The 27610-nt window shown below is 42.2% G+C and overlaps 1 protein-coding gene across 2 annotated transcripts in view; it reads left to right on the top strand.

Annotated features, from left to right (window-relative positions):
* The window catches only part of KIAA0513 (KIAA0513 ortholog), a 53684-nt gene that overhangs the window by 2488 nt on the left and 23586 nt on the right, over positions 1–27610 (top strand). The window contains exon 1 of one of the 2 annotated variants that reach the window (XM_016197161.2): positions 16990–17067. The exons of the other annotated variant lie outside the window; for it this stretch is intronic. The gene's annotated coding sequence lies outside the window, so the exon portion shown is untranslated. Of the gene's footprint in view, positions 1–16989; positions 17068–27610 lie in introns of those variants that run through there. 2 annotated transcript variants of the gene reach the window in all.

Here is a 27610-nt window from a genome sequence, read left to right as displayed (position 1 = left end):
GTCTTCAGCTGCCTGATGCAAGAGACCAAAGCAATTGTAGGGAACTTGCTATAATTGTTTTCCTTGTCCTGCATCCGGCAGAGAAATGCAGTGGTTGTGAAACCTTGGGAGCTAACCCAGTAGTTTTGTTTATTTTATCCAGTTTTTTATACGTGGCATTATTTGGGTAATGTTGACACTTTAAAAAACAAAGAAACAAACAAAAACTTAGCACGGCTGTTTTCATTAGGGAGGAACGAGCTTTAATCCCTTTTTCTAGACCTGGGCATCAAAAAAGGGACTTACTCTGGCCAGCTAAGCTCAGTTGGTTGGAGCATTGTCCTGTACACCAAAAGGTTGCAGGTTCAATTCCAAGTCAGGGCACACCTAAGTTGCGGGTTCTGTTCTCGGTTGGGGTGAGTATGGAAGGCAGCTGGTTGATGTTTCTTCTCACATCAGTGTTTCTCTCTGTTCTCCCTCTCTCTCTCTCCCCCCCTTCCTCTCTCTAAACATATCATCTGGTAATGATTTTTTAAAAAGGGGGGGATACTTCAAGGGGAAATTATTGTAGATATGTTTCAACAGGCAAACTTGGGCACATCAATAGAAATATAAATCTGGAATGAGAAAGGTGATAGTTCCAGTCTGCTCCATGCTTAGAATAATATTGTGTTCTTTTCCAGACATCACATTTAATGAAGGACACAGGGAAAATCAAGTACATTCATTGGAAATTACCACAGCGGTGAATGATTTAGGGTAAGCCAGGAGGATCTTGGGAGCCAGCATTAGAGAAGGTTCAGAACTGTCATTTATTAAACTTGTTCTGTAAAGGCCCAAGATCCCAAAAACCAAAGGACAAAAGTTATAGTGAGAAAGACTTCAATTTTAAGAACTTGATTGTGTCAGAATGATCCTTTAAAAACTATGAGTCAAATCATGTCTCTTCCCAGTGGCTTCCCTGTACTTATGGGATCAAACTGAAACTTCTTACGTTGGTCTCCTGGGGTGGCTATGAGTGCTGACTGACCTTGCTTGTTTCTCCAGCTTCATCAATGACTACTTTCTCACTCACAAAAATCCCACCTTCTGTGGTTTGAGCATGTCTAGCTTGTTCTGCCTCAGGGCCCTTGCACTGGTGGATCCTCCTGCTAGATTTTCTCATGGCTGGCTCCCTGTCATTCAAGTCACTGCTCCAATGTCACATCCTTAATGAAACATTCCCCAACAATAAGTAATTTCTTCCTGGATCCCAACCCATTCACTCTATCCTGTTTTATTTTTTCATAACAATATCAGAAATGACCTTATTTGAGAACCCTTTTATTGTCTGCTCCCCATTTACCACTCTTATCAACAGTGCCCCAAACAGTACCTGGCATATATAGTAGGTGCTCAGTAAATATTTATTGAATGAATGGTATTTATGACAGTCAGATGTTTTCATAGATGGGAGGGATTGCTTCCTTGGTAGATAATGTTGGTTTTTTTGTTTGTTTTTAACTAGAGGCAGTCATACATAAACTGCCTAGCTGACCTTTGGGCAAGGAAATTCACACATTCGATAGTAAAACTGGATAGCTTCCCGTGTTAGTTTCCTAGGGCTGCTGTAACTAAGTACCACAAACTGGTGGCTTAAAACAACAGAATCTGCTCATGCCTCTCCCAATCTCTGGTGGTTTCCAGCAACCCTTGGTGTTCATCAGCTTGTAGCTACATCCCTCCCATCTCTGCCACTCTGTCACGTTGCCTTCCTCTCCCCGTGTGTGCCTTCGCTTATCTTCTCTGTATGTGTGTTTCTGTTTCTTCTCTTCTTATAAGGATACCAGTCAAACTGGATTTAGGATCCACCCTATTCCATTATGACTTTCTCTTAATTTAACTAATTACTTCTGCAAAGACCCTGTTTCCAAATAAGGGCACACACAGATTCCAGGGGTTAAGACTTCAACATGTCTTTTTAGGGGGACACAACTTAATGTATAACACTTTCCAACTTTAAGATTCAGTGACATTTTAAAGGGAAAAACCGGCAGGAGGTGCTGAGTTATTTTTAGGGGTAATGACATGGATTTGGGTATTTGTACAGAAATCTTCCATGATCCTTACAACTTGTAAGGTAAGTGGTGACTCAATACATCACAGGTGAGGAGGGGAAATTGAGTGACTTGCCCAAGGTCATGCAGGACCAGATAAACCTGCCCACTCTGATTACAAAGCCCTCCGCCTCCCTACCCCTCACCGCCTGCTGGTGGACAGGTCTTACTAGTGGCACAGTTGGGTTGGATATGGATTTCTTCCTTAGCTCTGCAGGCACATTGGAGGGATTATTTCTTTATTTTGCTTTACCCTGTCCTTGTGCTAGAGGAATAGCTCATTGATGTCCACCAGTGAAATAAATGGTATAGCTGGACATGATGCTCCAGTGTTAGACCCCACACAGTGGCTTTGATGGGAGGTTATGTCATTAGAAGTTGCATTTTCCCTTGTGGAGCTTTTCCAGTAATTCTAAGGGCTTTTTTCATAAGGTTTTGAGAGTTCTAAGTTGCAGTGTCTCAGATTTTGACCCTGAAAGGACATTGCTGATGTTCTAAAAAATGAACCATTCAGGAGTTCATAGAATAACTTTTCTCATTTGGGGTGAGGGTGAGGGGGTAGGGGAGTGGGTGAGAGGAGGGCAGGCTGCCAGCAAAATATCTGAAATGACTTGCAGAGACCTTTTTATTTCTGGCTCTGTCTTACCCCAATACCAAATACCCTCTGCCCCTATTTAATTGAATTAATTTTGATTAGGCAGTACATGCAGGTGATACAAGATTCAAATGATACAAAAAGATGGCCAGTGAAAAATCGTTTCTGGCTCTGCCTTCCCTACCCCTCCAGGTTCCCAGCCTCCTCCCCAGTGGCACCATCCCGCCATTCTCTTGTGTCTCCTTCCAGAGATCTGATGTCCTTTAATGTCCCTGAGTGTCACCCCCACCCCGCCCTGTGGGCTTTACTTGCATCCCGACTTTCCATTCTTCCTCCTGCCTTTTTAAATCCCTTTCTGTGTGGACCTGATAGGCTGTTTGGTCCCAGGTGCTGAATGCTGGTGACAATACCTCTGCCAAGAGTTTTATTTTGGGGAGGAAGGTGCTTAAAAATGAGTCTGTCATGCTAAAATGTGAGGCTTTGAGGCAAGAGTGTGGGGAAAGAGCTTTTATTCATAGAGTGGTTCTCAGAGCCAAGTTCCTTAAACTTCAGGGTTAGCCCTGACAACTCCTTGTCAGGGAGGAACACAGTTTATGTTGTGTTCCCAAGGGGTAAGGTGGTTGTTGTAGCTCATATTTATTGGGTTTACTTGCCATGCCCAGCAATGTGCTAGGTGCTCTATGTGAGCATTGTCACTTTAACCATCACAAGAACACTATGGGGTGGCCACTGTTACCATCCCCATTTCAAAGATGAAAAGACAGGCATCATGGAGAGGCAGAGTAACTGGCCTCCCATCACACAGCTTGTGAGGGCAGAACTGGCATGCAGACCCAGACAACCCAGGCACCATGTTACACGTAGTTGCCATCTCCCAGCCTCCTCTGGTCGGGGACAGTTCTCATCTTTTCTATTTTTATCTACAGTTTGGTGGCCTCCATGTAGAACAGTATCTTTACAGCTCTCGAAAGGACAAGTAGGCTTAAAGTGGTCTGTGTGTCAAGTTCCACGTGGTACAACAGAGGAAGAACCTTACATAAGAAAGACCGTCTTTTATCCCTGGGGGCTTGTAGGTTCATTCCAGAAACATTCTCCTGTCTCTGAAAGTCTGGAACAAATTGACTGAGACTTTTTCCACAAATGCTTAGAGAAATGGTAAATTTGGAGGGGGGAAAAAGAGAAAAGGGATTATTTTTTCTCCTACTTACTGAGTACACTTAGGAAACCACATGCCTAGGAGCAGACCCTGTTCCTTGGTGACATCCTTTTGTAAACCAGGTGCGTTCTGAGGCATTTTCCTGGCTTTTGCATCACAGCCAAGCATGACTCAGAGCAAATGACTCACCAGTGGCAAAAATGACCGAGAGCTCGGGGAAAATGAGAATCTAGAAACAGCAGAGCAAATGGAAAATGGAAAATGCCAAAGTAAATGAGCTTAGAGGGCTGCTGTTCAGCTGACATCCTTGAGGTGGGGGGCCTGGGGGGGTGAACCCAGGAAGCTAAATAACAAAAACAGGGCCCAGTAAAAAGGGGTGGAAGCCTCATGAGAGAAGAAAACCAAATTTCAAGTTCATTGTAAATAGCAAGAATGAAGTAAAAGAATTAAATGCAATCAAAATGACAAACCTAAGACCCCCTCCCTCCAGTTTTTAACTTAATTAGTGTGGTGATGGTGGAACACAGAAAACAGGAAACCAGTTAATAAAGGAAAGCTGGTCTAATACCCTCTGCTCTAAGGAGGCCGATTATGCTGAACTTCGTGAAGCAGCAGGCTCACTTGGGGAATCCCAGGCTGGATTTGGATAATAAACGCTTCCTTTATCTGCTCCTGTGAGGAAAGAGGCATTCGACATAATCAGAATGTAAATGTAAGTAGGATTCACAAGACTAGCTATCCTGTGGGAGAGAAGTGGCAGCGTCTCTGACTTTGTCTCCTGTCCTCTTCTAAGGTCACCTGGAGTGGCCAAAAGCTTTGGGGTCCCAGGAGATTGACGGTTGCCCAGTGGCCCTGCTTCTGTCCTGGCCTGCGTGCAAGCCTTCTTCCACAGGGCCACCAGAGTGCAGCATCTTTGCAAAATCTAAATCAGATCGTGGTGTTCCCCTGACACAAACCCTCTAGTGCTCTCCCATTGCTCCTGGGATGGAATCCCAACTCCTAAACTTGGCCTCCAGGCCCCCGCCTAGTGCCTGGCCTGCAGCCCTGCCAGCCTCAGCTCTTTACCCCCTCCCCCTCCACTCCCCACTGGGCAACACTGCCTGGCTGTGGCTCCAGTGGGCCAGGTTCATTCCCACTGCAGAGCCCCTGTGAATCTGCCTTTCCTCTAGTTGGGACTCTGGCCTTCCAGAGTGAGTGACCTTTCTGGGTGTCTCCGGCTGAAGGAGCTCCTGCCTCCATCAGGTTTCTCTGGCCCAGCACTGCCCAATAGAAATACAGGGTGAGCCTCATACAGCATCTTAAGTTTCTAGCAGCCACACTAAACAAGTAAAGGAAACAGGCAGCATAATTTTGATAGAATTTATTTAACCCAGTATATCCAAAATATTATTATTTCCACATCTGGTCAATATAACGATTATTAATGAGAAATTTGATATTTTCTTTTTGTGCCGAGTCTGAAATCTGGTGTGGTCAGCACATCTCAGTTTAAACACACCATGCTTCATGGCTCAGTAGCCACATGTGGCAAGTGGCTGCCATGCTGGATTGTGTGGCTCGAACCTATTTGTCCTTATATTTTATTCACAGCACTTATGAGGGACTATCGTGATGTGGTTGTTTACCTCTTTGTCCTCTGACTGGAACATAAACTCCCTGAGGGCTGGGCTTTTGCTTGTCTTGTCCACTGGGAACAACAGCTGGCACACTGTAAATGCTCAATAATTTTTTTTAAAGATTTTTAATTGATTTTTACAGAGAGAAGAAGGGAGAAAGAGAGAGAAACATTGATTGCCTTCTGCATGCCCCCAACCAGGGGTTGAACCGACAATCCTTCGGTGCACGGGATAATGCCCAGTCAACTGAGCCACACCAGGCAGGGCAATGCCCAAGAGTATCTAATGATTGAACAAACATGACCGGACAATTGAAACACACAACCACCCCTTTAAAGCTGTAGAGGCAACTGAGTGGTCAGTGCCATTTGGAGCCTGTTTTAATTACAGGAAATCAATGTACAAGGTTCCCTCTGACCAAAAATGTTAACTATTTAAGGTAGGGACTTGTATTGTCAAAGGGCCATCTGATGACTCTTTATTGGATTTATTTTTGGGGTGACAGTGATGTTAACAAGAGAAGGGTTTTCAATAGGAAGCAGTTAACAGGATTGAGTTAATTTAGATAAGGGATTTCAACTGAGGGCAGTGGCTAGAGACATTTTTAGTTCTCATGTCTGGGAGGGGAGTGCTCTGTCATCTAGTGGGTAGAGGCCAGGAGGGCTGGTAAACATCCTACTGTGCACACATGGGACAGCCTCACTTCAAAGAATTATCTGGCCCAGGTGTCTATGGTGCCACAGTCAAGAAGTCCCACTGTGGATCAGCCTAGCTCCATTTTTCAGCAGGGTTATTAGTCTCTGTGCAGGCCCGTCTTTTCATTCCCTTCTCTTTCTTTCAAGTCAAACCCTCCCACCTATTGTTTCTTGTCTTAAAAAGGTAGACCAAATGGGAGCCGCCTTCAGCTATAAGCATTCAAGGTGAAAGAAAATTGGCTCTACTTTTAAAGTAGATTAGAGTTCTGCAGAGAAGACATCTGGAAAAGCCTGTGCTTTGAGAACCGTGAATGAATATACTTTAGGCAACCCCTGAAGGCTACTTAGATACTTTCTAAGCAACAGGGGGAGCCCATTTCTTTTCACTTACATGCGAGTAAACATCTGCCAACTACACTTTTTGAAAACATGTATTTATACTCCAAAGCAGGATTGGAGTGCGGAATTTTGTCTATTTTAATTCTTGGATATATATTGAGGTTCCCCTCAAATAAGAGAATTCATAGTATTATTATCATTATCATAATATCATATTTGTCACATAAGAGAATATTTCCCATATTGTTGTGGGTAGAAAAGTGATTGATTATACATGTTTCCAGTTTAAGATTTTAGACAATACTTGCAAATATAAGCTGAAGCTGTGCTAGACTTAGAAATATTTTTTACCCTTCCACACTCCAGCTAGGTCCGAAAATCCAGTATCTGTATGAAAAGTGCTAAGCCCTCCTTGTTTGCCAATCTCTACTGAAATGAGAATTAGGAAACTTTAAATGCTTTGGAGTAAATATCAGATCGCTATCAGATGTTGCCTGCATCACTTCGGGACGGGGAGACCCGTAGATTGAGTCCTCTGTAGGGACCGATGAGGGGGTGCTGATCCACCCCAGTCCTCTGCAGCTATCTGGAGTGTCCTTACCCACACCTCCGATTAGCACAGTTACCTGTTTGCATTATAGCAGGACCGTGGAGTCGGACTCTGCGTGGGTTTATCTAGACTCTTCCATTTCGCTATATGGCTTTAGATAGCTATTTAACCTTGCTAAGCCTCAGAGTTTCTTCAGCCATAAAATGAGGGTAATAATGGACCCAGCTCATATGTTCCTCAAGAATTAAATCAGGTTGTCAGTATAGAGCATTAGCTCTGCCTGGTGTGTAGTGAACATACAATGAATGTTAGTTGTAATTATTTAATTATTTTAAAATATTAAATAATAGTATTATGTAAAAGAACAGCCCAAACTGACATGGCTTTCTCACACCGTTGTCATGGACTGAAGCAGCAGTAGTGAGCAGTGGCTTTGACCTACAGAGCATGTGACGCAGGAACCACACAGCACGCAGGTGCGGCAGACCGTCCCATGCGAGCACGTAAGAGGCAGGAGCAGTGACTGTTTGGAGATGTCTGAAAATGCCATCCTTTTATTCAAATATGGATTTGTAAGGAGGAAAAGTCTTTAGAAAAATGTGATTGTATACAATTTCTATTTTGGACGGTATAAAAATCTTTAAAATGTTTGGTAGAAAGACCTCTCGTTTCACATCTCAGACTGCTGTCGTTTGATCCAGCAGTGAGTCTGCGTGTGTCTCTCTGTCTTTCTCTGTCTCCCTCTCTCTGTGTGTCTCTTTACCTCTCTCTGTCTCCCTGTCTCTTTCTATTTGCTTTCCCTAATGGCTAATGAGGTTGAATGTCTTCGTGTACTTACCATCTATATCTTCTTTGGTGAAGTGCCAGTTCTTTTTCCTGTTGTTAAGTTGGCTTCTTTGTTTTCTTACATTTTGAGAATTCCTTCTGTATTCTGGATGTAAGTCCATTGTTGGGTATGTGACTTGCAGATGTTTTCTCCCAGTCTATAACTTGTATTTTCATTTTCTTAACAGTATTTTTCACAGAGCAAAACACTGAAGTCCAGTATATAAACTTTTTCTTTTATGGATAGTGATTTCAATGTCATGTCTAAAAACTCCCTGCCTGGCTTTATTTTAAAAGTAGTGTAGTTTTATGTTTTACATTTGATCTGTGATCCATTTGCGTTAATTTTTGTATAAGGTGTGAGGGTTAGGTCAAGGTTCTCTTTATTTATTTGCCTACAGATATCCAGTTGTTTCAGCATCATTTGTTGTTGAAATGACTACCATCGGTCCATTGAATTGCTTTCGGATATTTGTCAAAAATCACTTGGCTTACTTGTGTGGGGCTATTTCTGGATGCCGTCCTGTTTCATTGATCTGTGTGTCTATCACTTCACCATCATCACACTGTGTTGATTACCACTGCTAATACAGTAAGTCTTAAAGTCAGTAAGTATGACTCTTCCAACTCTATTCTTCTTTTAACATTGTTTTAGCTACTCTAGTCTTTCCATGTAAATTTTAGAATAAGCTTGTTTATAGCTATTAAAAACTTCTTCTAGGCCCTGGCTGGGTGGCTCAGTTGGTTGGAGCATCATTCCATACACCAAAAAGGTTGCAGGTTCAATCCCCAGTCGGGGCACTTACAGGAGGCAACTGATCAATGTTTCTCTCTCTCTCTCTGTCAAATCAATAAACATATCCTCGAGTGAGGATAAAAAAAAAGTTCTTCTAGGATAGTAACTGCATGAAATCTGTAGATCGGTTTGAGGAGAATTAACATCTTTACTGTGTTGAGTCTTCCAGTCCTCAAAAGAGTGGTATGTGTCTCCTTTATTAGGTCTTCTTTGGCTTCTTTCTTTCATCGGTGTTTTGAAGTCTTCAGCATATAAACACTATACGTGTTTTGTTAGATTTATACCTTTAGTTTTTAACTTCAGTTTCCAAAGTATTGCTAGTATATGGAAATATGACTGAATTTTGTGTTAACCCTGTATCTTACAACCTTGTTAAGTCACCTATTAGATCTGTGGCTTTTTATTTTTTATTTTTTATTATTATTATTTTTTAAAATATATCTTTATTGATTTCAGAGAGAGGAAAGGAGAGGGAGAGATAGAAACATCAATGATGAGAGAGTCATTGATCAGCTGCCTCCTGCACGCCCTTGACTGGGGATTGAGCCTGCAACCCAGGCATGTGCCCTGACCTGGAATCGAACCCCGATCGCCTAGATCCTAGGTCGACGCTCAACCGCTGAGCCACGCCCGGCTGGGCGATCTGTGGCTTTTTAAAAGAACATTGATTGGGATTTTTACTTAGACAATATGTTATCTGTGAATAGAGCCAGGATTATTTTCTCCCAACATTTTTCTGATGCTTTTTAATATCTTTCTCTTGCCTTGTTACACTAAATAGGGCTTCAGATACTATGTTAAATAAGAGAGGTAAGAGAGGATATCCTTGTCTCATCCTCAGTCTTATAGGGGAAACATTCAGTCTTTCATCATTAAGATATAGAGTTATATATAGAGTTTTTTAGATGCTCTTTATGAGAAATAGAAGTTCCCTTCTATTTCTAATTTACTGTGAACTTTTATCATTAATGGGGATTGAATTTTGTCAAATGCTTTTTTGTTGTTGCATCAGCTAATATGATCATACGGTTTTTCTTTTTTAGACTTTCATTACAGTGGATTACATTGTTTTATTTTTGCATTACATTCCCAAGATAAACTTCACTAGGTCATGATGTGTTACTCTTTTTCTATGGTGCTGTATTTTTAGTTTCTGATATTTAATATTTTGCATCTATGTTCCTGAAGGATATTGGCTTGTCATTTTCTTGTACTGTCTTTGATTTGGTAGAGTAATGCTGGCCTCATCAAATGAACTGGAAAATGTTACATCCTATTGAATTTTCAAAAAGAGACTTGTAGAATTGGTATTCTTTATTTTTTCTTTTCCCCCTAATTAATAATTAATTAATTAATTTTAAATTCTCACCCGAGGATATTTTTTCCATTGCTTTTCAGAGAGAGTGGAGGGGAGAGGGGAGAGAGAAAGGAACATCAATGTGAGAGAGACACGTGGATTGGTTGCCTCCCACTCGCGCACCTATGGGCTGAAGATTGAGCCTGCAACCAAGGTATGTGCCCTTGGCCAGAATCAAACCCTGGACCCTTCATTCCACGGGCTGACTCTCTAACCACTGAGCCAAACTGGCTAGGGCTATTTTTTCTTTAAATGCTTGGTAGAATTTGCCAGTGACTCCATCTGGGCCTGGAGATTTCCTTTTTGGAAGCTTTTAAACTCAAATTAATTCTTCAATAGTTTTAGGACTATTTAGGTTATCCATGTCATCTTGAGTGAGGTTAATAGTTTGTGATTTTCAAGGCATCCGTCCGTTTTATCTAACTTGTCAGCTTTATGTGTAGAGTTGTCTGTTTTGCCCTTAACTTTTTAATGTCTCCAGGATCTCTAGTGATATCCTCTTCTTTCATTCCCGATATTGATAATTTGTGTCTTTTCTCTTTTTTCATTTATCTATCTTGTTAGAGGTTTACCAAGTTTAATAGTCATCTTGAAGAAAATGTTTTTGGTTTTATTGGTATTCTTCATTATATCTCTTTTCCAACCTCATCGATTTCTGCTCTTATCTTTATTATTTCCTTCTTTCTGCTTGTTTTGGGTTATTTTGCTTTTCTTTTTCTAGTTTTTAAGGTAGAATCTTAAATTATTGATTTAAGACCTTTGTTCTTTTCTTGAATGCTATATACATCTCTCTAAGCACTGGTTTAGTTATATCTCACTGGTTTTCATATGTTTTATTTTCATTCAGTTCAATATGTTTTCTGATTTTCCTTGAGACTTCCTTTATAACCAGTGGGTTATGTAAAAGTGTGTTGTTTAATTTCCAAATGTTTGGAGATTTTTCAGTTATGCTTCTATTATTGATTTCTAGTCTAATTCCATTATGGTTATAGAACATGGTGTGATTTCAATTGTTATAAGTTTTCTAAGGTTTGTTTTACAAACCACAATATGGACTATCTTGGTGAATATTTCATGTGCATTGAAAAGAATGTTTATTCTGCTCTTGTTTGGTAGAATGTTCTAAAATGTCAATTAGATCCAGTTGGTAGATAGTATTGATCCACTCTTCTATATCCATGCTGATTTTATCTGTTCATTCTATAGATTACTAAGAGAGGAGTTTTAAAGTCTCCAGCTATAATTGTGGATTTGTCTCCTTTTCCTTTCAGTTTTTCTGTTTTAGCTTCATGTATTTTGAAATTCTTGTTGTTAGGTACATACATGTTTAGGATTGTTATATCTTCTTGATGAGTTGGCACTTTTATCATTATGTAGAGTCCCTTTTTACCTTAGCAATTTTCTTAGCTCTTATGTATACTTTTTCTGATGTTAATATAGCCTTTCCAGCTTTCTTTGTATTAATAGTTGCATGATATATCTTTTTCTACCATTTTATTGTTAATCTAACTATATGATTATATTTGAAGTGAGTTTTTTTGTAGATAACTTATATGTAGGTTATGTCTTTTCATCCATTCTGATGATCTCTGTCATTTAATAGGTATGTTTACACATTTGGCATTTAATATCATTATTAATATGTTTGGGTTTAGGTGTACCATTCTATATTTTGTTTTCTGTTTATTTCATTTTTGTTTCCTCTGTGTCCCTTTTCCTGTATTCTTCAGGATTATTTGAATATATTTTAGCATTTATCTATTGGGTTTTTTACTTTATGTATGATTTTTTTTCAGTGTTTGCTCTAGGGATTATAATATGCACACTTAACTTTTTACAGTTTATTTAGAATCAATATTATGCCACTTCAAGTGGCAATTAGAACCCTTCGCACAATGAAGTTCTCTTTATTCTTTCCACTTTATGCTATAGTTTTCATATTATTACATTCTTTACACATTGAAAACCTCACCAGCCAATATTATGATTTTTGTTTTTAACTGTCCAATGTATTTCAAAGGGCTCAAGAGGAAGAGAACAGTCTATTATATTTACCCAGATATTTTCCTTTCATTTTACACTTCTTTTATTCTTGATGTTCCCTGTTTCTTTTTGGTATTATTTCCCTTCTGTTTAAATAAGTTTCTTTATAACTTCTTATAGAGCAGGCCTACTGGCAACACATTCTCTTGAAAATGTTTTCACTTCACCTTATTCCTGAAGGACATTTTTGCTGGCTATAGAATTCTAGGCTGCCAGTTCTTTTAAGCACTTAAAAGTGCTATTTCATTGCCTTCTGGCTGCCCCAGTTTTTGTTGAGAAAACTACAGTCATTTGAATCTTACTCCCCCATGAGCAATCCTTCGTGTTTTTCTGGTTTTCAAGATTGTTCTTTGTCTTTAGTTTTCAGCAGTTTTATTATGATGCATGTAGGTGTGGATTCCTTTGGATTTATCCTTTTTTGTATTCACTGAGCTTCAAAGCTATAGGTTTAGGTCCTTCCCCAATTGGGGGAGTTTTAGTCATAATTTCTGTGCATTGCCTTCTTTCTCCTCTCCTTCTGGGACTCTTTGACACAAACATTAGATCTTTTAATGTTGTCCCACAGGTCCCCAAGGCTCTGTTCATTTTTATTGAAATTTTTTCTCTGTTGTTCAGATTAGATCATATTTACTTATCACTTATCTTCATGTTCACTGACTTTTTCCTTTGTTGTATTCATTCTGATGTTGACCCTATCCAGTGGTTATTTTTTTAGTTCTACAGTTTCCATTTGATTCTTTATATCTTTTGTTTCTTTGCTGAGACTTTTAACCTTCCCCTTCATTTCAAGAATGTTCCCTCTTACTTTGTGTAATATTTTTTATAATAACTGCTTTGAAGTCTTAGCTGATTCCAATAGCTGTGTCGTCTTGGCACTGGCATCTTTATTATCTTCTCCCATGCAAGTTGAAGATTTCCCTGACTTTTTTGCATGTTTGGTAATTTGGGATTGATTCTGAATATTTCAAATATTGCTTTATGAAACAACCAATTTGAATTTGGATTCTAAGTTCTTACTAGCCTTCTGTGGGTTTCTGTATCATTTGTGTTTTCAAAGTCTTCATGGTGCTCTTCTGATCTGCTCCTTGCATGCCACTGCATAGCCATGTGGGCCCTGGGCGGTGGTCTCACCTGAACTTAAGAGTCTATAGTATGCTGTTTAGGATTATATCTACACATGCTTAGCTCAGGGGTGAGCCCAGGAGCTCATAAACAGCTTTATGGGGTTGTTTTTCTGAGCTCCTCCCTCTTTGCAATCTCTCTAGTATATTCCAGTTCCTGGAGCCGTCTGTCCTTGGTCCTTTAGCCAGAAAGCAGGGCCTTTATTCCTCCTGCTCTGCTATACTTTTCCTTAGCTCACATCCATGACTAAGCAAGAGCAGGACTGAGAGAAAATTCAATGTTTTTTTTTTACCTTCTTAAGACTACAGCATCTCTAATTGCAAAGAAAGCTTTCCTCACTCAGAGTTCCAGGCACCTGTGGAGTCCTCTGCTTCTGCAGAACCACGGGGGGACCAGGACATGAGAGAGCTGAAAAGACAGAGGAATGAAATAAGGAGTTTGCCTGGGATTTGATCCACTGTCTCTGAGAATTAAGCGATCCTTTTCGTGCTCTACAAGTCAGGACTAGATGGCTTCTTCTGGTGCTCTGCTGTCCATACTGATGCTCATCTCTGGGTATCAAGTTGTATTTAGTCCAGGCTGGGGATCCTAGAGTGGGGAGATGGAAATCCCTACCACTTTTGTGGTACATCAAATTCTGGCTGTCTTCTTTCATCTCTCTACTACTGTTTACTTCTCAGACACTTCAAATAGCTGCTCTGTTTATTCTGTCCAGGTTTTATAGCCCCATTCAGTGGGTGGGACAGGGTAGAGTGTGCTCACTGTATCTTCCTGAGAACCATAAGGAAGCCAGAAGATGTGTCTTAGAAGCATTTAACAAAGAAATGAGGAAGTCAGGATGTATCTGGCTCAGGAAAATTGTGGTCCATATGAAGAAAGAGGAAAATTAAAGCTGAAAGACTAGGTGGATATTGACAGAAATACCTGATGTGCAGGGTCACATAAAGAACTTATGGAACCCTCTTCCTTGAAATTCCCTGTTCCTATCTTTACATATCTGCTGCCCTTACAGAGTGGGAAGGAGCCCCTCAGCATCCACTCAGGCTGCCAGGTTGAAGTGAATGGTTTGTCCGTAAGCCAATGAGCTTTATTTCTCTCCACTAGGAACATTAGGAAAGAGGATACATGGAGAATTAGAGCAAGATTGCTCTGAGAGTAAAGAGTCTTTCATCTAGGACATCAAGTGTTTGTATCCAGCTTGTCACAAGTGTGTGTAGCTCATGCTGCAGAGCCTGATCTGGACTTGATCAAGAAGTTAATCTCTTAAAGTAGATTTCTCATTCTCTCTCTCTTTTGCTCTCACTCTGTCACTCGTTCACTCAAATAAAGCGAAGCCTATATTGCAAGAATAACTCTTGCCTTGTTCAAAGACTCTCTGAATGAGTGGACCATTGATACCACTAACTCTCTATCATTGAATTTCTATCCACACATGTTGATATGGATGAAAACAAAGGCTGTGTAAAAATTGTAAAGCAGAACTTTTGAAATGAACACTTTCTCCAGGGCATCTGATACTGATGTAATCTTTAAAGTTTTGATTGCTCTGTTGATTCATGTACTGAGCATTCTTCAGATGCCTACTATTTAGAATTTGTATAGCACTTTAGCCATTTGACATTTTTTTCTTTGCTTTATTAGCTCATTTGATCCTTATAGCAACAGTGTGGGGCACAGAGGATAGCTGTGACCTTGTTCTAAATTATTTTTACATTGTTAACTGGGAGAGTATAATTTTACATTTTGGTTTCTCCATTTTTCATTGCATTTCCATTTAGCAGAAGCATTTTCATGATGCCCTGTTTTCATTATTGATCTCTAATATTTCAGTGACGTGCCATAATTAATGTAACAGAATTTACATAATTTTCTTTTTGAGCATTTAGACTATGTTCAGTTTTTGGTGTTATAAATAATGCTGCATATAGGGGTTTTTTCGTTATATGTTGGGTTATTTCCTTAGAGTAGATTAAATAGATAGCCTTTAAAATATTGTTGAACATGTTTCAACATTAGGGAGGATTTCAAAAGATGACAAATGACCTATAGAAAACACCAGCGTAACACAGTAACAATTTTCAGATTTCTCCATGTTGAAGAGCAGGTTTTGGATGTGCCAAGAGATTTAGCCAGGAGGATGTGGGTAGTGTGTATAGGGAAATGAAGAAAGCATTAGCAAAGGCATGGAGAGGGAGAGGGAGAGGCAGAAGGGGAGAGGGGGGAGAGAAGAAGAAGGGGGAGGAAGGGGGGGTGAAACTAGCCTGATCAAAGCAGAAGTTCTGTCTTGAAGAACCAACATCCAAATGCTTGTGCAAGGTTGCTTTTGAATAGTGGCAGTATCCCTTTCTGCGTGTGGCCATTGGAGAGCTGCATGGGCAGCCTTGACCAGCTCCAGACTGCGGAGCACCTTGACCCGCAGCCAGAGATGACAGGTGTTATGGCTAGGCAGCGACAAACACCGGCCGTTTTTAACCAGAGTGCACTGCAGCCTGTTGGCTGATCCCTCTGTCCAGGAGGATGTGCCCAGAGCCTTTCCTCCCACAGAGACACAGATGTCTGGTGCACACAGCTCTTCACTGTGGCCCTTCACTGGGCCAGTGGAAGCAAAGCACCAAGCTGGAAGAGAGCGGACGTTTGTTTAGCCCATCCCTCACCTCCCTTGGGTTCTTTGGTGAAGGACCAAGTCCCAGATCTTTCAGGGAGCCTATCCCAGTCCAATAATTGAATGCAGCTATTTCCATACCAGGGGTTGGGGCAATATGCATTTATTTTGCCAAATTACCCAAAAGGAGGGAAGGCCAAGTGGGTCTATATCCAAATTGAATCCAGCTGTCCAAGAATTGTCAGCTGTGTCCTTCTTTTATTAAAGAGGTACAGCTGCTCACTAAGGAGGGCGGTGCCTTGCAGTAAATTCTAACATTTGGTTATAGTGAAACTAACTCAGTAAGTTAATAGGAAAAATTAATGGGAAACAGCTGTCACCAGATCCCTCCTGGTTGCTTTAAATTAGAGGGCTCCCCAACTCAGTGAGGAACTTCCTAGGGTGAACTAAACATTAGTAAAGTACAAAATGTTTACCCAAATGCCTGTGTGAGGTGACTTCTGAGCTGTGACTTAGGACGACTTTTGAAGAAGAAATCTCAGAGGCTTAGATGGTGGAGGAGCTGTTGGCTTATAATCAGATATCCCTTTTCCTTCCTCCCTAGTCCCCTGGGGACTAATTGAACTCCTGGACCCTCCTGGGTTTTGGCACTGTGGTGAACTGGGGTTTGTTGTGGAGCCTACTGCATTGTGGCTGAACCCGGGGAGGCAGGAACCCCGGACTGTGAGGCAGGGAGTGTGTCTCCTCCACGGTCTAGCCTACCCCAGCACTCACTGACCCGGTGAAGTCACAGTTTTGTTAGGAAGTCACTGTGTTGGGGAACCAGCAGATGGTCCATTATCTCTTTCCTGTGCACTGTGAACATGTTAGATGTTCCCTTCTTCCTGGAGGTCATAAAATAGGAGTTACTGTCAGATATAGCCATTACGACAGCTGCATTGGAGAAAAGCCTGCACTGAGCATCCTAAGATGTTATCTCAGAGTGGACATGGCACAAAGCACTAGAGGTGCAACAACCTCTCCTGCTGCTAACCTGCTAACAGCAGACAACAACCACTGTCCGCTTCTGGCTTCCCGAGAAAGGGGACTGTGGAGGGACTGTTCTGGTAGGTGGAGACAGCTGCTGTGCGGGGGCTCCACTGCTAGGCTCACCCTTCCCTCTGGAGCCACTAAAACAAGCTGATCCCTCTGTCACTCCTCAAAATTTTGAAGACCACCATCTCGTCTCCCAAGTTACTTCTCCCAGGGTAAATGTCCTCGACTTGCTCACCATTGCTCATGTGACACCATTATCAGGTAGGCTTTTGTTTTTACATATGTCAGTATATATGTATGTATGTATGTATTTTGCATGCTCTCCAGAATCTCAATAGCTCTCTTCTTTTCCTTTCTTTCTTTTTAAAAAAAAAAAGTCTTACAAGCATTTATTGAATTAAAATGCCTTTGTCCTGCCATACTTTTTTCTAGGCTTTTCTATTACTCCCCCTTCTCCCCCTTTCCTGTCTATGGTTACATTGAAAGATTCCCTCCCTCTCAAGCTAGGATTATCATTAAAAATTTTAATAGACTCTTTAACTTTACCAACATCTAGGTAATGTCTGAAATCTCCCTTTTCCCTCATCCCCAAGTATACTGTTAGCTGTCTGTCTTCTTGGAGAGATATATGGCATTTCATTTTGCAGTTTTCCTTGTTGATTTTTGGTGTGGGAGGAAAATACATATTGTCTGTATTTATCCTCATGCACACTGGATTGCTAAAACACGTCCTCCAGTAACTCTTTCAAAGAGGGTATACAGGGTAGAAGCTTTCTGAATTCTTCGATATCAAAAAATATTATTGTTTTACCCTCAAAATTGAATTAAAATGCTTTTTCAAGTTTGTTAGCATCCTAATGGGTTGCTTTGGACTTAACAGTTGAGGAGAACTAATGCCTATGGGTTCTTGGATGTGTTTACTCGCTGTATGAGAGGTTGGTCATTCCTTTCAAGGTGTGGATTGGACAGGATGTCCTAGGAGCAGCCTGACAGGTGAGCAGCGGTGAGGGAAACCATCTACTCCTATTTTGGATCAGGTACTTTTGCCAATGCACCTGGAGGTCAGTTTAGAGGGTTTTTTTTGTTAGAGTCAAACACATTGATTCAGCGCACATATAGTCAGCGAATGAGCTGCCTCTTAATATTGGACTTGTATAACTTTGGGTCCGAATGTCAGACACCCTCACTATAATGTATGTGTTATTCAAGGGCAGAAACCATGTTGTCATCACCCCTTTGCTCCCACATTATGCCCGGAGCATGGAAAGCCCTCAGCAAAAGCCCAGGAATGAACAAATTTCTTATCAAAAGGCGTCTTTTATTTTTTTTCAGTTTTATGAGATATCGACATCTAACATTTGTGTACATTAAAGTATACCACATAATGATTTGATACATGTATGTATTATAAAATGATCACCAGATTAAATTAACATCCATTAGCTCACAGTTACAATTTTTTTTCTTGCAATGAGAACGTCTAAGATCTACTCTCTTAGCAACTTTCAAATACATAATTCAGTAGTGTTAACCATAGTCACCAGATTGCACCCCCAGATTGTATATCTTATAGCTGGAAGTTTGTATGTTTTCGCCCTTTCACCCATTTCTCCCATTCCCTTCCTCTGGCAACCACAAATGCGGTATCTGTTTCTGTGAGGTACTTTTAGATTCTACATATAAGTGAGATTTGTCTTTCTCTGTCTGACTTACCTCTTAAGTTTTATCTATGTCACAAATGGCAGGATTTCATTCTTTTTTACGACTGAGTAATATTCCATTGTACATACATACCACATTTTATTTATCCGTTCATCCATCAGTGCACTTAGCTTGTTTCCATGTCTTGGCTATTATGAAGAATGCTGCAGTGAACATGGGGGTGCAGGTGACTCTTTAAAATAGTGATTTCATTTCCTTTGGATAAATACTCAGAAGTAGACTTGCTGGATCATATGGTGGTTTTATTTTTAATTCTTTAAGGCATCTCCATACTGTTTTTCCACTGTGGCTGCACCAGTTTATATACCCACCAACAGTGTACAAGGGTTCCCTTTTCCCTACGTCTTTGCCAGCATTTGTTAGCTCTTGCCTTTGTGATAATAGTCATTCTGATAGATGTGAGGTGTTTTCTCATTGTGATTTTGAAGAGGTGTCTTTTAGACTCAGCCTACCACTGAAGTCTGCTAAAATCTTTTTGGGTCCTGATTGTGTCATTCTCTGAGTTAACCATCCCTCTGGCTTTATGTCCCCCATGTTCTCCAACAACATGTTATTTGCATTTAAATCTGAGTAATTAATGAGGATGTAGGATAGAGCCTGGACTGAAGTCCTTTGCCCATTAGCAATAGAGACATCTTTCTAAGTTGACTGTTGGTGAGGCGGCTCGACCATCATAGTGCATTGAATTTAAGACATCATCAGTTGTAAGATTTGCTATTTTATTTTATGCACTATGAAGAAAGATCAAAGGTTTCCACTTAAACTATCCCACAATGCTTTCTTTTCACTTATAATTTTTATTGTGTATTGAAAGAACTCCTTTAGAATCACTTAGACATAGATTATAATCAAGTATCACTCCTGTCCATAATAAAGAGGAAAGTATTAACAGAATTATTTGGTTAAAGCACTTCTAAAACTTCACATTCAGAGAAGTCCATTCTTGGAAGTTGTCTCAGAGCCATCAAAGTCCATGGGTTTCTGTAAAAGCCCGTAGTCTTTGCCATCAACATGCTCTTTACAGAGTGCTCCTTCCATTTCCCTTTGGGGAGGAGGGGAGTACCAGGGGAGGGGCATGTTCTGCTCCCTGAGGTGGGTGGTGGTTATGTAGAATATTCACTTCAAGGGAATTCATCAAGTGATACAGTTATGATTTATGTACTTTTTGAATTTATTTTTTAATTGCTTAAAAAAAAAGAGGGTCCCACCCTTGACTCCAGACAATGACAACTATGTCATGATGGGCCTGGCAGGGAGCAATAATAAGGCACGTGCAATTTCAGAGATCTTAAAATGCAAAAAAAACCACCAAAAGTGTACTTCAAGATAATGAAATCCATTATTTATAAATCTACCTAATTATGCAACATTTAGGCCACATTTTCTGTCTTGTCCTCAAAGCTGTCATGCATTTGTCAAGTACCAGTGTGCTCCTCGCATGGTGCCCCTCCATCCACACATCTGTAAGAATCACACACTATAGCGCCAGAGCATAGTCTGTTAGTAACCATCCTGTTAGTAACCTTTTTCTAGATATTCCCTGACTTGGCTATCTCCCTAAGTCTGTTTCATGGAGTCTGCCATCTTCCTTTTTTGAAATGAGGTTTATATCTGCCCTCTCTCACCTTCCCCACCTTTTATCTTTGCTTCCTCAAAGATGAGAGATTGTGATTTGGAGACTAAATTCATCACTGTGGCAGCCACGTGCTCAATTCCAGTCTCCTTGACCAGTGTGTACTTGGCCCCAATTCAAACCCTCAGCCTTGTGCAGGGCTTTGGGGCAGTCTGTGCTTAGTCTTCTGAGAGCAGCTCCTCTGCTCTTCCCACACCTGCCTTGTCGTCGTCAGCAGGGCAGCTTAGTCCTCTGCTCTCTGAGTGGCTTCCCATGTGCTCTGGTTCATGATCCCCAGATCTGTGTCTCACCTGGACTCTCTTGGGAGCTACAGCCAATCAGTTTCACCTGTCCCCATGCAGGTATGTCCCAGCCTGCACCTTGTACCCAGGGAGCTGGGGGTTGTGTTGTGATAGATGCCATGAGGGTCCTGAACATGGGTCCTGAACTGCCACAGGCACCCCTGTCCCTCCCCAAACTTCCCACCCCGTGCCACTTGGCCATCAGAAATCTTTTGAATGCTTTGGAAGTCCCTGCTTCAGATGTAAGACGAGAGGGTAATTAAGTTACTCCCAAGGCCACACTGCAGTAGTAATTCATTAAATTCCACAAACCAAAGGGAGGTGCACACCATTTCACAGCCCACCCCGTGGGAAAGGTCAGGACTTTGTTGACATGGATTGGTCTCTGGGGCTGCTTTCTTTTCCACCTCTACTTAGCAGGAATTGACCCAGACTTCAGAGAGATGTAGCTCAGGCAGTCTTCCCTGACAGTATCCTTGCCTTTGGGTATGATCTTGCTTCTTCTGAGCCACCATCTCCTCCAGCCCTGTGCCTCGATTGCTGGTGCCCTGTGCCTGATCACACAGTTGTCTTACTCTCCTTACTAGGTGTGCACTTTTTAAAGATTGAATCTATAAATTACTCTTTGCATAGTGCTTTGCACACAGCACCTACACCAAAAACAGGTTTGTGTTTCCATGGAATGAATGGCTGAATCAGTTTCTTTGCCTTGCGGGTCATGTTGGAAGTTCATTGAGGTCAGGAATTGTGTGGTGGTCTCTCTTGCAGACTGGCAGAATGGCTTAGGGGCAGGGCTTAGAAGCTTTATTGACTGAAAGATCAATAAGTGATCCTATAGCCTTTCCTCCTTTTGGTTATAAATACATTGGCAATGCAGCATTTTTCTGCCCGTCTTTCTTAAGCTGCTTTCTCCCTTCTCTGAGCACCAAGGGCAGTGGGAGGAAGTATGTGGTGATGATTAGGCAGGGGTGGGCCAGCTGACTTTGCAAACCAATGCAGAGGTGGAGGAAGCAGACTGTGGCTATGGAGATCACCTTTGAACTCTGACCTGTGAGTTTTCAGCAACTGATATTCACTGAGCAACTCTTGTGTGCTTGGCACTGTTCTGGCCCTGAGAATCCTGTGGTGAAGCAGAGAGACGAGGTACTGACTCACAGGGAACTTCTCTTGGGGGAGCGCGGCCCAAAGGTTGTTAATCCTGGACCATGAAGAGGCACAGCCAACTAGAGACTAGCCCTGACACTCACAAGTGGAATTCTCCTGTCAGGTGCTAATTCAGACATGCTCCCAGGGTTACCTCTTTCAAGCCAGCTACCAGCAGGCAGGCCATCCTGTATGGGACCCAGTTGTGCCTGCACATGGCGGCGGAGGAGTAGGGCGAAGCTGCCACTGTCCATGTCTTCACTGGGCCATGCACCCCACAAGAGAAGCCCCTGCAGCTGCCTGAGATGCTGCTGCTGTTGTGTCCCAGGGAATAAGTCAGCTTCTTCTAGATTCACAGCAGAAGGACAATCCTCTCCTACTGGGAACTTCAGCACATGGATCCTGTTTTGATTATCAAATCAGAATGTTGGCACTTCAGGTGCTCTTCAGAGAAATCAGCCATGAACAGTTTGTGATCTGATGCTTGCCAAAGCCCTTTGGGACATCTGCTGTTCAAGGGACAGGGACCCTCATGGGCATGTTAACTGTGACATCTCCAGGTGTGTAATGCTCCATCCCTGTGTCACCAGGGGCTTCTTACCTTCACCTGGTAGCATGTTCCAGCCAGGCAAATACCTGTACCAAATTGATTTAATGGATATTTGGAGAGTCATTTTTTAAATGTAGGTTTCAACATCTCTGTTATCTCTTACAGAACCTTATTAGAGACTTTTGTTATAATAATTAGTGTCTTTTCATATGAGAACTGTCTTGACAAATTCATTTTTAAGTTCAGTGTCTGGAAAAGGCTACTCTGCAGGTGAATTTGTCAGAATGAAAATAATTTTATGACCTAGTATGATTCCCATTTTTGCATCAGCTACCAGGAAACACCACTACATACATTGCCCAACTGCAGTAATGGGTTTCTTTGATTCCACTGACCCATAAGTAGCCCTAGGTCCATGTTGACTGGTTATAAATCTATGAACAGCTGCTGGAACACACTGACATCTAAAAGGACATCCTGACATTTCTTCTTATTTGCTACGTATTCATTCATTGGAACAACCATTGCTTCAGAGCACCAAATGCCCAAAAGCCTCTCCCTGGTTCCAAGGCAAAGTCAGTTATCAGCCAGCCAGAAAATGATGAGCGGATTTGCTTGTCAGGAGCTTTATCAGGGCTGAGCTGCTCAACCCCTGACAGAGGCAGATGTAAGTCCTTGTTGTGGTCTGAGTGTGAGAGGTTCTGAGCAACAGGAAGCACGCTTTTTTGAAGAGCCTGGCTCTTGCTGTGGTCTGGCTGGGGTACTGGAGCGCCTGGCTGTGCAGTAGGGCTCCTGGGCGTCCTCACCACAGCCTGCCCAGGTCAGTCAACTGGGATCCTTCTCGGACTAGGGACTGCAGGGGGGTCGGGGCACCTGAGGGATCCTTGAATGTGTTGAACAAATGCAGGTGGAGCTGCAGGAGGAGCCTCTGCCACTGCTGCTGAGGCTAATTCTTTGTGGCAGGATGGGAGGGGGAGGGGGTGTGTGGAAGTTGTTCCCATACCCCATGGTTCCCATACTCCACCAGGGCAGACTGGTGTGCAGGGGAGCTGAGGAGTGTTCTGTGGAACCTGGATAATTTACATGTTTGTCCATCGTGTTCATAGCATGTTCCTTACAGGGTGATTGTGTTTAGCAGCATTGAAAGGCTTCTCTAATTCTCCCTCTCCTCTCCTCCAGCTATTTCAGGGAGGCACGATTTTCCTGGAAACAGTTCATCATTATGTCACTTAATAGCTGAACAAAAGCAGATAACAGTAATCTAATAATTGATCAAGTTCAGTTATCTCGACAGCCCCAGAGACCAGAAATCTAAGCCAGGGGTCTGTCTGCCCTACTTCCTACAGCCCAACCCAGACTGACTGTTGACCTCTGTTAGGTCAGTTTGAAATATAATGTTCTTCAGGGGACCAGAAAACTCTACCTAGTGGGTGCCTGTGTGTTTGTAGATGTCACAAGAGGGACAGGCACTGGCTAGATACAAAGCAAAAATTTAGATTTTTCTTCACATTGACAAAGACTAGAAAGGAAACCACAGAAATGGAGATGGGGTTGTGGAATCAAGAGGTTTTTCTTCCTCTTTTCTACTTCCAAACCTTCCTCTGACAATGGCCTTAACCATCTATTCAGTCAAGAGATATTTATTGAGCTACTATGCAGGGAGCTGGGAATACAGCCATGAACAAGGTATAGAGCATCTGGTCGTGTGTGGGGGGGGGCCAAGGGGAGGGTAAGAGACAGTTAATAAAATAAAAACCCAGAGATAGTCTCAAGGTGACATCCTGAGAGTGCTGAGAGAGGGGGTTTCTTTGGGCTGGAGGTCAGGGAGGTGGATAATCTGAGCTTTTGACCTTACAGTTGAAATGAAGGTGTAAAACCCAAGTATATATCGTCACAGGTAATTTTTCAATACCATCCTAACGTTCATAGTGTGCAAACCTCTGACCCAGCAACTCCACTACTAGAAATGTGTCCTCGGGGAGGCATCAGGGAGGTGGCTGTAGAGACAACATGGTGGTCAGGCTTTGTAGGTGACCTATGTTTAGATCCTGTGCTCTGTCACTTCTGAGCCGGGTATACGTGGGCCCGCTGCTTCACCTCTCCAAGCCTTGATTAACTGATGCTGTGAGATAAAAGGCAAGTTGGGTAGTCATGAACATGAGCCCGTGTGTGTTATGTGTGCTGGTCCAGCAAGGTATTTCAACATTTTGCAGGAGGAGCAGCATGTCTGATAGTTCTTGGGGACAGTAAAAGAGAGGGAACTGCCTGAGGTTAATGGCAAGGAGCAGAGTTACAGTAAGTTCTGGATTCTCCCCCAGGGAACCTCTTCTGATTGCTCAAGGCTCACTTGCTGGGGAAGTCCTACCTCTGGTTGCTACGGAGTGTTGGAGAAATCAGAGTTTGAGCAAAGCCCCTTGGGGATGTGGCTGAGCAGCCACAAGAAGGCAACCTCCTTCCGAGTTCCTTCGGCAGCTGGGTGCACTGTGGCAGGAAAAGGCTGGGCAGAAGGAGGTGGCTGCAGAAGGCCAGGAAACTTCCCACCAGAATGTGACCAGTGGCCCCTTTGCTCTCCTGTTCTCCATGGTCGCTGCCTGTGCTCAATTCCTCCCATGGCTGCCCAACACCCTTAGAATGCATTCCAGGCTCCCACCGTGTCCAACAAGCCCTCCCTGCACATCTGGCCCAGTTCACCTGGCCAGCCTCTTCTCTGAGAGCAGCTGCTCTCTACCTCATCAGCTTTCCCAGTTCCTGAACTTTCCAGAGTCATAACTGCTTAGGGACTCCGTGCAGGCTGTCCCCTCTGCCCAAACCACTCTCCTCCGCTCAGCAGACCCTCACGTATTCTCGGCTGATCTTCTGTCTTAGCTCAGATATCCGCCTCCCTGACCCCCAGTCCAAAGAAACCCCCCTTCCACCATTCTCAGGATGTCACTTTGAGATTGTCTCTGGGTTTTTATTTTATTAACTGTCTCTTACCCTCCCCCTGCCCTCTAACACACACACACACACACACACTCTGGGTTTTTATTTTATTAACTGTCTCTTACCCTCCCCCTGCCCTCTAACACACACACACACACACACACACACACACACACACGACCAGGTGCTCCATACTGCCTTGTTCATGGCTGTTGGGCCAGCCAGAGAACATAGAGGAAGCTCCCAGCTCCTTGCACAGTAGTTGATTCATACAGCTGCTCAATAAACATTTGTTGACTGAATAGATGGTTAAGGCCATTGGAAGTTATAGGTTGACTTGGAATTTTAGCCTAATCTGGTTGGTAGAAACTTCTGTCATAAGGTTTCGGAAATAAATTATAAAAGTGCCATTGTGAGAAGGTTTGTTCTGCTTCCAGTCTATAGAAAAGCATTTTTAATATCCACACACTGGAACTGCAGAGCTTCCGCTGCAATTTAAAACCCTATGTCTCAGAGTCTGGATTGACAGTGGGTCTGGGGGCCTCCGTGTGTGGGGCACAATCCACAGATGTTTTCTTTGGCCAACAACGTGTTTTGAAGTAAATTTAAATTGTGTGCCGAGGTTGGAGAATAAGGAGATTTTAGCATTCTTTGAAAGTCCTTTAGATCTGACACCACTGGGCCCAAGATCCTTCAAGGCAGTGTCTCGCTGGTCCTGAACAGGGACAGTGAGGTCAGCCCCCACTGGGCCCACTTCCTCTATGTTCTCTGGCTGGCCCAACACAGGTAGTGACTGGAGGTGTGTGTTCCTGGTGTGCTCAGAGTGACCGTCACCTTGTCCTGCACAGACGCCCGTAATTACATTTCCTTCCTGAAAGAAAAGGGTGGGAAGACTTCCAACGTCCTTAGCACAAACAGCCCCTTCACCCTGCTCTTAGTTCTGGGAACATCCCTGCCTTCTCTCCCAAGAGACATGAGATGCCTGGGCTGAGGGGGCCCAGGGCAGCAGTGTGAGATGACAGTTCATGAGGCCCCAGGGCCCGAGGGCTGCAGCCCACAGTGCCCTCCCTCATGGTGCTCAGGACTGGGCCCTCTATTGGTGCCTCTTCATCTCACATTGTCCCCTCCTTCCTTAGCCCACAGATGAGACTTCTGGGAAAGGATGACTCATGCTCTCCCAGAATTTTCTAGCTAGGAAGGCCCTGGGAGAGCTGCTCATTAGCCTCAGGCTGGACCAGAAATAGCCATGATAATTCAGTCTGATCTGGAACCTCCTGTACTGTGGGGTTCTGCTTTGGTAAGTAAACACAGCCCTTCCGACCACTTCAAATGTTTCAAGATACTTGTTTCCTTTTCCCTCTGACTTTATTTATTGCAAACTGTATTGCTGTGGTAAAGAACAAAATAAAAAGGGGAAATTACCTCTGTGCCAGCCCTATAATCCACTCCTATCTTCTTTTCCAGTCCTTTCCCATATGTATACATAATCATAATGATAGTAAAATTAAAATTCATTCACTCAATATTCTCGGAACCGGGAACTAGGTTACAGTAGGATTAAGTAATTATTTGTTGACTGTAAAATTTTTTGTTTACCTAACTATAAAGTGAACATTCACTGATGTTCTAATGGTTTTCTAATTGCATATACACTGATTACTATTGCATGAAATTGTTAGAATTTATTTGCCATTTTACTATATTTAGATTTTACCCCTAGTTTATCAGGATTAGAAATACTGTTGCAATGAGCATTTTTCTTCACATAACTGTTTTTGAGTGATTTGAATTATTTTCTTAAGATAAATTCCAAGCATTTAAATTTCTGGATCAGAGGAGAGAAAAATGAGAATTACAAGTATAGGAATTGCTTTTTAAAGTATTTATCCATATTACTAGGATTGTTTGAGAATACTAGTTTTATCATAACCTCATCAGCATTTGGATTATAATTTTTTTTTAATGTAAATATATCTTTACTGATTTCAGAGAGAGGAAGGGAGAGGAAGAGAGAGAGAGAAACATCATTGATGAGAAAGTTGTCATTGATCGGCTGCCTCCTGCATGTCCCCGACTGGGGATCGAGTCCACAACCCAGGCATGTGCCCTGACTGGGAATTAAACCACGATCTCCTGGATCCTAGGTCAATGCTCAACCGCTGAGCCATGCCTGGGAGGGCTAGATTGTAATTTTTAAATTTTTGCTAACATAGTAGTATAAGATAGTACCTAATTGCTTTAATATGGGTTGAAGAATTGTCTAAGCATTTAACAGTGGTGTTTCCTCTTGTGTGCCTTACCTATTTGAGTAGTTTGTATATCTATTAGAATATAGATTTTTTTTTTTAGTTGGATTTGGGTAAACTTATAAATTGATGACTCAATTTTCCTACCATAGTGACTGCAAACATTTTCCTAGTGTGTTTTCCATTTTAATATCAGATGTGTTATTATAGGTGTGACTTTCTCTTCTTTGGAGAATCTGAGAAAATAATTGCCAGAAGGACCTTAGAGAGCTAACCTGGCCTCAATGTCAGATGAGGAGACCCAGCC

The sequence above is a fragment of the Miniopterus natalensis genome, chromosome 18 (genome assembly GCF_054644295.1).
Source record: "Miniopterus natalensis isolate mMinNat1 chromosome 18, mMinNat1.hap1, whole genome shotgun sequence".
Classification (NCBI taxonomy): domain Eukaryota; kingdom Metazoa; phylum Chordata; class Mammalia; order Chiroptera; family Miniopteridae; genus Miniopterus; species Miniopterus natalensis.
Note: the sequence above shows the minus strand (reverse complement) of the source record. Positions and strands in the feature narration are given on the sequence as shown.